This window comes from Triticum aestivum, chromosome 3D, assembly GCF_018294505.1.
Source record: "Triticum aestivum cultivar Chinese Spring chromosome 3D, IWGSC CS RefSeq v2.1, whole genome shotgun sequence".
Classification (NCBI taxonomy): Eukaryota; Viridiplantae; Streptophyta; class Magnoliopsida; order Poales; family Poaceae; genus Triticum; species Triticum aestivum.
The window spans coordinates 247,799,913-247,811,960 of record NC_057802.1 but is presented as its reverse complement, the minus strand read 5'-3'; positions in this window follow the sequence as shown (position 1 = coordinate 247,811,960).

Here is a 12,048-nt window from a genome sequence, read left to right as displayed (position 1 = left end):
ATAGTTGTGGTTTTTGATAATTTCCAATGTGCTTGCTAATATGTTAGGGTTGTGTAGGTGCCGGTGGACGTCCTTGATGATTCTGATGTCGCGGCCCGTCCTGTGGACAACGCCCCAGAGATCGTTTTCGATGTCGCGGTCCGTCCTGTTGACATCGCCCCGGAGATCGATTTCGATGCCACTGTCCATCCAATGGACATCGCCCCAGAGATCGATTCCGATGACGCGGTCCGTCCTGTGGACATCGCCCTAGAGATTGATTCCCATGCTGCTGTCCGTGCTGTGGTCATTGCCCAAGAGATCCATGTCAAGAAATAGTTGGTCGCGCTAATCCTTCAGGGTAGTTTGCATTGTGTTTAATTACTAGAACGATGCGTGTTATCAAACCATCTTAGGGCTAGTGCACTGTCCTGTGTGGGCGCTAATTGCTACTTTTGTTTGATAGTGAATCATGCGAACCCTCTCCGAGAAATAGTCTTTCCGAAGAGGTCCCCTTAACCGATAGATAGGCCGGTACACCTACAATCCCCTACATCTGCTAGCCCATCATGGAAAGGTTTCCCACAACTTACTCAACTATGCCAGAGCCCATAATGGCTTGTGGCTGCACACGGAAGTTTCTAGCATTAATAATCTTATGATCCCTTTGAGCCTGGGTGGCATTCCATAGGGTGATCACATGGGTACTCCGGGATCCCCTTGGGCAAGCACTGGGTTCTCCAGGTTCCCGGGCAAACCACTAGGTGCTCGAGGGTGCCCCAACCAATCCACCCAGATGTGTATTAAAGTTGCCACCTTAAGTTTCCCTTAGTTAACAATAACTCTCACATCTTTCATGGATTCTCTCAAACCAAACAACGTCTACGAGCATAGCATAGCAGTATAAGCATAATGTAGTAACTCCCAGGGTTTGAATGCAAAACAATAGGTTCCTACCTCATCGACTATTTCCCAAAGCCCACATGTTATCAAGTCCTACTCATGCAATGATTGAGGGTTGAATCTAATGCAGAAAAACTGGCTAATAAAGGGATATGATCAAAGTGTGAACTTGCCTTGTACTGTTGATGAAGATGATTCCCACTCATAACTCCTGATAGTTCTACTCGTGACACTCCGGTCAATCTATCGTAAGCAAGCAATAGTAACCACAATAAGCAATCATGCAAAAAGAATCGAAGAAAAGATCTTGGAAAACTTCAAGAACAGGCCAATAACTCTTGCAACAGAAAACAATCTCTAACAGTACCAAAATTAAGTGAATTTGGCCTTATCAGAAAGTTTAGGTCAAGAGCTTCGATTTGCAAAAAGAATCAACTAAATCAGAGTTGTAAAACTCAAGTTACGAACAAAAGAAGTTTGAATTCAAATTTGTTTGAAACCAAATTTTAAATTTTCAAAAACATGTTCAAGTTGTTTTACTGGATAGAGGGGATCATAACGAAGAACTGGGCATTGGTTTTGTTGGATTTGGACCAACGAGCAAAAAGTTGCGAAGGTTTGAAAGCAGGGGCTAATATGAAAATAAAATAAACTACAACTAGGTCCCTGGCCACGTGTCAGAAATCTACTGGTTAAGAACTATTCACTTCGAAGGCAAAGTAGTGAACGTTCACTAATTAACATGTACCGGTTCGAAAATAAAAAAACAACTAGATCTAATCTGGGCCGGTCATTGAAGATCTAACGGGGCACGTGGAGCTGGACTTACAGCGGCGGTGTACGTCGACGAGGGCGTCGGGCATGGTCGCCGGCGGTGCTCCGGTGGCCGAGGGCGACGGGCGGACGCGGCGCGGCGAGACGGCTCCGGTGGTGGTGGATTTCTACTTCGGGGTGGTCCGACGCGAGGGGGGCGAGCTTGGTGTGCTTCGGCTCCGGTGGTCGTCGTCGGGGAAGACGATGGCGCGCGCGCGTCGGCTCTAACCGGGCGGGCACTCCGGTAGTCCTCCGGCTCGTCAGGAGGCACGGGGTGGTGCGGTGCCACGAGGGGACCCCGATGGTGGTGGTGGCGTAGGGCGTAGGCGGCGGTGGAGCGCGGGGCAACGGCTCCGGATCTCGTCGGAGTTCGAACTCCGGCGAGGTTTGTGCGAGGCTGCGGGAGGCGATGGTTGTTGCGGTTTGGGGAAAAAAGGCCGAGGCGGCAGCTATATATAGGAGGAGGGGCAAAGGCGGCGCGGGAGTCCGGCTTGGCCATGGCAGCGGCGGCGGCGTCGTGCGGGCGGCGGAGTCTGATCTGTCGAGGGGAAGAAGAAGACGCGGGCCCCGCTGTCAGCGAGACAGGGCGAGCGGGAGGGGATCGGGCGACCGGGGCGGAGGCGGTTCACGCAAGGGAGAGAGGCCATAGGCCGACCCGGCTTGCTAGGCTATGGGCGGAGAGAGGGAGAGAGAGAGCAGTGCTGGGCTTCGGCCTGACACTGTTCGAAGAGTTTTTTTAAATATAGACACAACATAAACAAAGTAAAACCAAATAAAATAAAATACAACCTAGGCATGTTATATATCAAAATCTTCATAAAAAGATTTTCTACAACATGAACATTTTTATAGCGTCAAATAAATTCCACAAAAATTCAAATAATTCAAACAGTGCTACTGCTACAATAAAACCCAATAAAAATTATTTTAAAAATACGAAAATGATTTCAAATTTAATTATTCCAATTTTCTAACGCAGGGAATCATTTTAACCTATTTTCCATATATTTTATTTTTGGAGAAAAATAATTTGAATAAAACCCAAGTAACTCCAAATTGAAAATAATTTCAAAGGGACTTTTAAATTTAATTCTTTTAAACTCCCAACTCATATTTCATATGTTTTGAAGAAGTCATTTTATCTTCTCTCGTGAAAATCATTGAGTTGCATAAAGTTTCTGTATTGGAAATATTGTCCAAATGGAAATTCAAATCCTTTTCAAAACCCTTTTTCATTTAGTTAAATGGAAGAAGTCATATCATCTTCTATCTAGGGTTTTATGATGAAATGAATTTGAATTCATGGAGATCATAAATGCAAATGAAAGTTTGGGAAAGTCCTTTTATTCCCTCTCATGTAACTTTCAAAATGTTTGAAATTTCACTCAATTTCACACAAGCAACCACACCACAATCAAACAAACAATCAAAACTATTTATTTAATATAACATTCCAAATTTTAGAATTTTGGGATGTTACAAACCTACCACCCTTAAAAGGAATCTCGTCCTCGAGATTCGGAGAGGCTAGCAAGAAATAGGTTAGGTTTGGGGGTCTTCTCAAAATCCATCGATTGTCGCAGAGGGTCTGGGGTGCTACCACCCTTAGAAGCATGGTTACGGTTCCATCAAAACTCATATACTCCATCCTTATTCGTGTCAGTGTCGGTCTTCTCAGATTCTCGGGAAAATTCCTTCTTTGGCTCTTCTGGTAGTGGCATAACCTTTTCCTCAATTCTTTTGTTCTCTTATCTTGGTATAGTCCTTCAGAGACTGGGTCTTCTTAGCTCATAGGTCTAGCGCCAATACTAAACAACTATCGATATCTCATGGTGGTCAACAATTTATGGTTTTCCTGCAGGAAATGGGTCTGGGCTTCATTCTCACCGTATGACCTACGATTGGCAACAACTGCCTTGTATAAGGGAAAATTGTCATACCATTCTAAGGTTTAAACAAGGTTTTGATCGTCGTCGCTCTACTATGGGTAAGTCACTTAGATTTACCATCCCATATAGCAGAGGCGAATAATAAGAGTAAGTCGGTATGGTGATCAATCCATCCCGCACCCAAATCATTACCTTGTACATGGTTTAGCGAATCTCGCATTCTAACACTCGGTCATCCTCACAAGCATTGTAGAATTTCTCTTGTCGACGAACTAAGTTCGGATAAAACCATGAATTCTGCAAGCCAAACAAACATCTATCGTTCCTTCACAACTCCCAGGTTTTGCGTAAACTCCTATAAGATCGTCGGTTGATAAAGTCGTAACTCCTTCCAGGGTTTTTCCTTCAGCAAGAGTGTGCTTGCTTCTTGGAAGGTCCTGGAGCCTGTGGGTTATGGCCCATCTCATCACTTGTAATCCTTGAACTCATCATCGGGGCAACAGATCATTATTCCAACATCCAGCTTCCTAGCATTCTTAAATCCATCCAATTGTACTGTCTCCCTTCCTTCTATTGGTGCCAAACTAAAATGTGATTACTCAAACTCATCATGGGGTTACAATTGCTCCATATTTCCAACATCATACCTCCTTTATACTCCAATAGTACTTCATCTCTGCATATTCTTGGGGTATCCCAATATCGAGATAAAACTTATACTTATGAAGTCCACTCCGTGGAACATCATTATCCTTACCAGGGGTCAAATCTCCTCACAGGGTACTACCACCCTTGAAATGCACAAATTCATCCATAGACCACATTTCTCATATCCTCGAAACTGGTCAAAATCTTCCTTCATAGAGTCACTGCTCATAAAATCCAAATCTTTACCAACGATGTAACTTTATTGATTCTCAAATTAGTACCATCTCCTGCATTTCCATTACATGCCTCAACTCAACACCTCAATAATAAAAGAATTGCTCCCATTACTCAACTATTTATCACAAGTCTCCTTCTCCTTGGGACAATTTTTGGCAAAGTGCCCTGCTTCATTACAACGAAAACATATTACTTCTGACGAGTCTCGAGGTTTCCTTGTGATTTCAAAGCCTCCTTGGGTCCTTGGCTTTCTTTTTGGGCAACCGCTTAAGTAGTGCCCAGAACCTTTGCACCTGAAACAGGTGATATGACTCAGGTCCTTCCTGGAATCCAACCTATTTCTCTTCCTAGACTTTTCCGTTCCAATCAGGGCTTCTATTTCCTGTGGGTCATACTCTACTTTCTCTGTCGGGAATTCTACTAGATCCCCATTCCAACAATTCTGGGAGATGTGTCCTTCTTCTCCGCATGAATTGCAAGACTTGGTGCAGGGTTTAATTGGGTTTCCTTCGGGTATGTCCTCCACCCCTTCCTTCATCACAAGTTCTTCTAAAATTTACATGAGGGCTCCTTTCATTGCTTCTTTCTTCTGCTGGATGGTTCTTCGAACCATGGGGTAAATGCGACACTGATTAGGGTAGTGGATAGTTCCTTCACACAAGAAACAAGTAACTGCCTAGTGGGGCATTCTTCAACTGGGTGACTTTCTTCACAATGAGGGCATTTAGCCTTGTGTTCTTTATGGTTGTGTCCTATTTCTCCATAGAGCTTGCATGCACAAGGTTTCTTCATATCCTTTCTATAAGGCTTCAATTTCTGGGACACAAGCCGAGACTTTAGCAGAGTCAACTTAAATTCTTCCCAAGTGGTTACTCTTTGCCCTCCATTGATGGTTTGGTACATCCTCCACCAAGTAGCACCACCTCTTTCAAAGCACTGAAAAGCATGCTGGGTCATTTCCTCTCCGGCTATAGTGTTGTTCTTCATGTGATCCTCCATGTTCTGAATCCATCGGTCCGTCTCCAATTGAATCATCGGTCCAGAAAATTTGAGTTCATCTCCATTCATGCTCTATTGGGTCCATGGGTTTTGGGGTGAGATGAGACAGATAGAGAGGGATACACACAATACACACAATTTTTTTGAAAAGATAGATTTTATTTTGTGGCTGTCGGAAAAACATCAAACAAATGACAGCTCACAGTCGTCGCATCTAACGTAGGTATATAATAGGGGTTTGGTATTCTAAAGGTCAATAAATCTTCAAAGTCGCCAAACTCTTCAAGTCTTGTTCATGTCTCCGATGGCTACTTCCGATCGTGCTTGTCCTTCTCAAGTTCTTTTGCCAGATCATCTCGGTTGACACGAAGTCTCTCGTGACGTCCTTTAACATTCTGGAGTTGCGTTCCAAACTTCTGTGTTTCAACATCCTTGGCATGAACCATGGTCCTACTTTCCTTCAGTTCCTGTCGAATCTCCGGTATCACGAGGTTCTGCTCCTCCAGCTTGGCTACTTTCAGCTTATGGTCCTGAGTTCTTCACGAAATACTTCCTTGTTAAATATAGCTTCCTAAAGGTCCACCCTAAACTTCTTGATGTAATACTTCCAGATCCTGGCAATACACCAGCTAAGGTTAAAACTTCATCTTTTGCTGATAGATGCTCCATCAGCTTTCTACCATCCAATCCTTCTGAAGAAATGCATGCTTTACTCAGCATGGTGACAATAGTATAAACGGGCGATAACATCATGGATAGCCGTGTTTTTGCCCTTATCCTTGCCATGAGCTATCATTCCATAGTTGATATCTCCTGCCTTAGGGTTTTCTTGACAAAAACTTTGAGTTTTTATGCTCCATGCTCCGGTCTTTCTCCGTCACACCTTGATCTCGGTATTGGTAGCTTCAATAGTCTGACAAGTTCCAGAAGGGATACTTTCCTAGGTCATACCAATCTAGAAATTCTACACAGCCTTCAAATTCTCCTAATCTTCGAAGTCTCCAACCATTGTAGTTTCCATTATTATAATGCTCGGTAAAATCCTATTCATTCCAAAGTGGTCTTAGTTGTCCGATATCTTGTACTTCTTGGAGTGGTCTCTTCAGCCGAATCTTCGTGTGGCAAAAGGGGAAAGGGGTATAGTCTAACCAAAAGAGAAATTTGATAAAGCTCAGAAAAGAAGAGAGGTAAAAGATCTTTTTGAAAAGAAAGTTGTAGAGAAAATCTTTCCTATGGGCTTGCCAGTTTCTAGGGGTCACATCTTACAGTCAACATGTGCTCTGATACCATCTTGTTGTGACCCAACCTCAGACGGTCAAGTCTCTGTGCTTAAGTGTCATCCTTGGATCGGTATGCTGACACACAGTACTCGAGGATTTATAACAGAGGTAAACCACATGTATAAAGTAACGTAAATACTATTACCTCAATCCAAATAGCGGAAGTAACAACAAGGTTGTGGATTCCCATCAACACCAATGGCAAAGATGAGTGTAGAAATCGTAACCCTAACGTATCACTTACTCGCCGTAAGATTCCTGCAACATGAGATGTTGCAGCCATGTAGGTCAGTACATTGAATGTACTGGCAATTTCACACTGTAGAGCAGTGCTGAATAATGGCTATCACTACATGCATATTTGGCTGGTGGAGGCTCTAAGTTTAATTTTGTATAAAGCTAATTTTTTCCTAGAACAAAGGAATATGTTTTATTTAACTACAAAGTTTGTTGAAAATATTGAGAAGGTAACCCCAACTCAATCCCAAATCATTAATAACCCAACAATTTCATTAAGTAACGTGATGAGATCAAATCAATAATTCAAGAACCAGATACTCAAGATGACCAAAACCGGGGACACGGCTAATCATGATTAGTTTGTACACTCTGCAGAGGTTTGCGCACTTTTCCCCACAAGACTCGATCTCCTCCATTGTATTTCTCGCACTTCATGATGTTTGAGAAACGGATGACCGAGACACAGTCTTTTCGAAGAGGTCCCCTTAACCGATAGATAGGCTGGTACACCTACAATCCCCTACATTTGCTAGCCCATCATGGAAAGGTTTTCCACAACTTACTGAACTATGCCAGAGCCCATAATGGCTTGTGGCTGCACACGGAAGTTTCTAGCATGAATAATCTTATGATCCCTTTGAGCCTGGGTGGCATTCCATAGGGTGATCACACGGGTACTCCGGGATCCCCTTGGGCAAGCACTGGGTTCTCCAGGTGCCCGGGCAAACCACTGGGAGCTCCAGGGTGCCCCAACCAATCCACCCAGATGTGTATTAAAGTTGCCACCTTAAGTTTCCCATAGTTAACAATAACTCTCACATCTTTCATGGATTCTCTCAAACCAAACCACGTCTACGAGCATAGCATAGCAGTATAAGCATAACATAGTAACTCCCAGGGTTTGAATGCAAAACAATAGGCTCCTACCTCATCGACTATTTCCCAAAGCCCACATGTTATCAAGTCCTACTCATGCAATGATTGAGGGTTGAATCTAATGCATAAAAAATGGGTAAAAAGGGATATGATCAAAGTGTGAACTTGCCTTGTATTGTTGATGAAGACGATTAGCACTCAAACTCCTGATAGTTCTACTCGTCACACTCTGGTCAATCTATCGTAAGCAAGCAATAGTAACCACACATAAGCAATCATGCGAAAAGAATCAAAGAAAAGATCTTGGAAAACTTTGAGAACAGGCAAATAACTCTTGCAATAGAAAACAATTTCTAACAGTACCAAAATTAAGTGATTTTGGCCGTATCAGAAAGTTTAGGTCAAGAGCTTCGATTTGCAAAAAGAATCAACTAAATCAGAGTTCTAAAACTCAAGTTATGAACAAAAGAAGTTTGAATTCAAATTTGTTAGAAATCAAATTTTAAATTTTCAAAAACATATTCAAGTTGTTATGCTGGATAGAGGGGATCATAACGAAGAAGTGGGCATCATTTTTGTTGGATTTGGACCAACGAGCAAAAAGTTGCGAAGGTTTGAAAACCAGGGGCTAATCTAAAAATAAATAAACTACAACTAGGTCCCTGGCCACGTGTCAGAAATCTACTGGTTAAAAACCGTTCGCTGCGAAGGCAAAGTAGTGAAACGTTCACTAATTAACATGTACCAGTTTGAAAATAAAAAAACAACTAGATCTAATCTGGGTCGTTCATTGAAGATCTAACGGGGCGTGTGGAGCTGGACTTACAGCGGCGGTGTACGTCGACGAGGGCGTGGGGCGTGGTCGCCGGCGGTGCTCCGGTGGCCGAGGATGACGTCGGCGGCGACAGGCGGACGCGGCGGGGCGAGACGGTTTCGGCTGTGGTGGATTTCGACTTCGGGGTGGTCCGGCGCGAGGGGGGCGAGCTTGGTGTGCTTCGGCTCCGGTGGTCGTCGTCGGGGAAGACAACGGCGCACGCGTCGGCTCGAATGGGGCGGGCGCTCCGGTAGTCCTCCGGCTCGTCAGGAGGCACGGGGTGGTGCGGTGCGACGCGGGGACCCCGATGGTGGTGGTGGCGTAGGGCGTTGGCGGCGGTGGAGCGCGGGGCAACGACTCTGGATCTCGTCGGAGTTCGAACTCCGGCGAGGTTTGTGCGAGGCTGCGGGAGCCGATGGCTGCTGCGGTTTGGGAAAAAGAGGCCGGGGCGGCAGCTATATGTAGGAGGAGGGGCAAAGGCGGCACGGAAGTCCGGCTTGGCCACAGTAGCGGCGGCGGCGCCGTGCGGGCGGCGGAGTCAGACCTGTCGAGGGGAAGAAGACGCGGGCCCCGCTGCCAGCGAGACAGGGCGAGCGGGATGGGATCGGGCGACCGGGGCAGAGGCGGTTCGCGCGAGGGAGAGAGGCCATGGGCCGATCCGGCTTGCTGGGCCGTGGGGCGGAGAGATGGAGAGAGAGAGCAGTGCTGGGCTTCGGCCTGGCACTGTTCGAAGAGTTTTTTTAAAAACAGACACAACGTAAACAAAGTAAAACCAAATAAAATAAAATACAACCTAGGCATGTTATGTATCAAAATCTTCATAAGATTTTCTACAACATGAACATTTTTCTAGCGTCAAATAAAATCCACAAGAATTCAAATAATTCAAACAGTGCTACTGCTACAATAAAACCCAACAAAATCATTTTAAAAATACCAAAATGATTTCAAATTTAATTATCTCCAATTTTCTAACGCAAGGAATCATTTTAACCTATTTCCCATATATTTTATTTTTGGAGAAAATAATTTGAATAAAACCCAAATAACTCCAAATTGAAAATAATTTGAAAGGGACTTTTAAATTTAATTCTTTTAACCTCCCAACTCATATTTCATATGTTTTGAAGAAGTCATTTTATCTTCTCTCGTGAAAATCATTGAGTTACATACAGTTTCTGAATTGGAAATATTTTCCAAATGGAAATTCAAATCGTTTTCAAAACCCTTTTTCATTTAGTTAAATCGAAGAAGTCATATCATCTTCTCTCTAGGGTTTTATGATGAAATGAATTTGAATTCATGGAGATCATAAATGCAAATGAAAGTTTGGGAAAGTCCTTTTATTCCCTCTCATGTAACTTTCAAAATGTTTCAAATTTCACACAAGCAACCACACCACAATCAAACAAACAATCAAAACTATTTATTTAATATAACATTCCAAAATTTAGAATTTTGGGATGTTACATGGCATTGATTCAAATGCAAGCAAAACACAATCATAAACACTGCAAAACATGGATGCTACATGGCATGATGAAATAACGCTCAAAACGGAGCAACAGTTCATTTAAAGTACAGATTAAATGCTTCAATTATCATTAAGTTCAGGTTCATAGGCACCAAGATTAAAGCAATATGATAAATGCAACAAGCAACTTTATAACACAGATTATGACTTAGTGGAAAACCGGGTATACATGTGAGCAGGAATAACATGTTGACATGTTGGAGGTATGAAACAAACATGCTACATTGCAAGATCATGACAAACAAAAGCATGACATTAAAGGACAGGTTAAACATGTCAAAACATGATTACTAAGCATCTCCATATACCCTCTAGATCAATGGCATTCATCAAGACAAATAAGCAAGTCATAACAGATTCTCAGACAGTGAAAAACAGAGCAAGGCTGAAAACAGATTCATGATGCATACTTTGAGACAACAAAAGTATATGCTACAGGAACATTTCATGGCATCAAAGGCCATGGCAAGCATTTACATGTCAATCAATACAAAACATGATCACTGAGCTACTGCCAAATACCACTAGAACATGTTTGAAACATCATGGCAATATTGCAAATGGTAACAATTTCACAGACTGAATAAACTGATCATGGCAGAAACAACGACAAGTAGGCATGTTTGCGAGCTCGTGAAACTCACCACAAAGCATATCATGGCATGCACATACAACCAACATCAAGAAGACATGTTTCTGCAACTACTAATGTCAAGAACAGGGTAATAGGATGCATAGAACACTAGCTATTCACATGGCAAAAATGAACTTGGTAATGACAAGCTACTTTATTTAGGGTTAATAGGCTGACAACAACATTATTTAGCAATTTTAGAGCATGGTAATGACAAGCTACAGCAGGCCATAATTGCAAACAAGGGTGGATGGATAGAGCATAACAAGATCTTCCAAACGTCCTTACTTAGCATCTCCATATTATGCATGGATTCACTGGTAGCATCAAGTTAAAATGGCAACATAATATAGCAGATTCAGACTTAGCATAATAGTAACATCAAGGACCCTAATTCACAAGCTTGTGCTAGTCACCACAGGGCATATCAAAATACATGGATTGCACCACTGCAAAGATGACATTATTATGCTCCTAAAACATGTTGGCATGATGCTCAAAAGAAAATCACACAAACTGCTATGAAAAAGACAATTAGGCAAGTTACAACAATCTTCAGCAGGTTATATCATTTAGCACTTTTGCAATGATGATTAAGGCATCAATATGAACAATAACATGAATGCAAATGCAACCACCATGTAGAGCATTCAGCGATGAGCATTTTGACATATCAAACACGCAAATCGGAGCCACATGCACAAAGTTGGACCTCGCGAGAAGTTGCACGGGGAGATCCCAGGATGGAGCGGAGCTGGACGGGGCGAGAAGTTTGGATCGGGGGACGGGTGGATCTCATCCACCAGCCTAGATCCAGCGTGGAGTGGACTCCGGCGAGGTTCACCGGCAAAGATGGTCGGGGACGGGCGCGCTGGGCGGATCCAGCAGGACCCCGACGAGGGACGGTGCGAGAAGGCGGTTGCCAGCATGGGGCGGTGAGCGCGGCATGGGGCGGCGACAAGGCGGGCCAGGCGGCGACGAACGGCGGAGACGGCGTGGCGCGGGCCAGCCGGTTGCGGGCGGCAGCGCACGTCGGGCGGAGATCGGGACTATGCGGGCTCGCGATGGGCCCCGCGGGCCAGCGACGAAGTGGGCGTGGGGCGACACATGGCGCGACGGGATTGGCGCGGGAGGCGGCGGTGGACATGTCCGGCACAAAGGGGGAAGGTCGGATCTAAGGTTTTCCCGAAATTTTGGAGGGG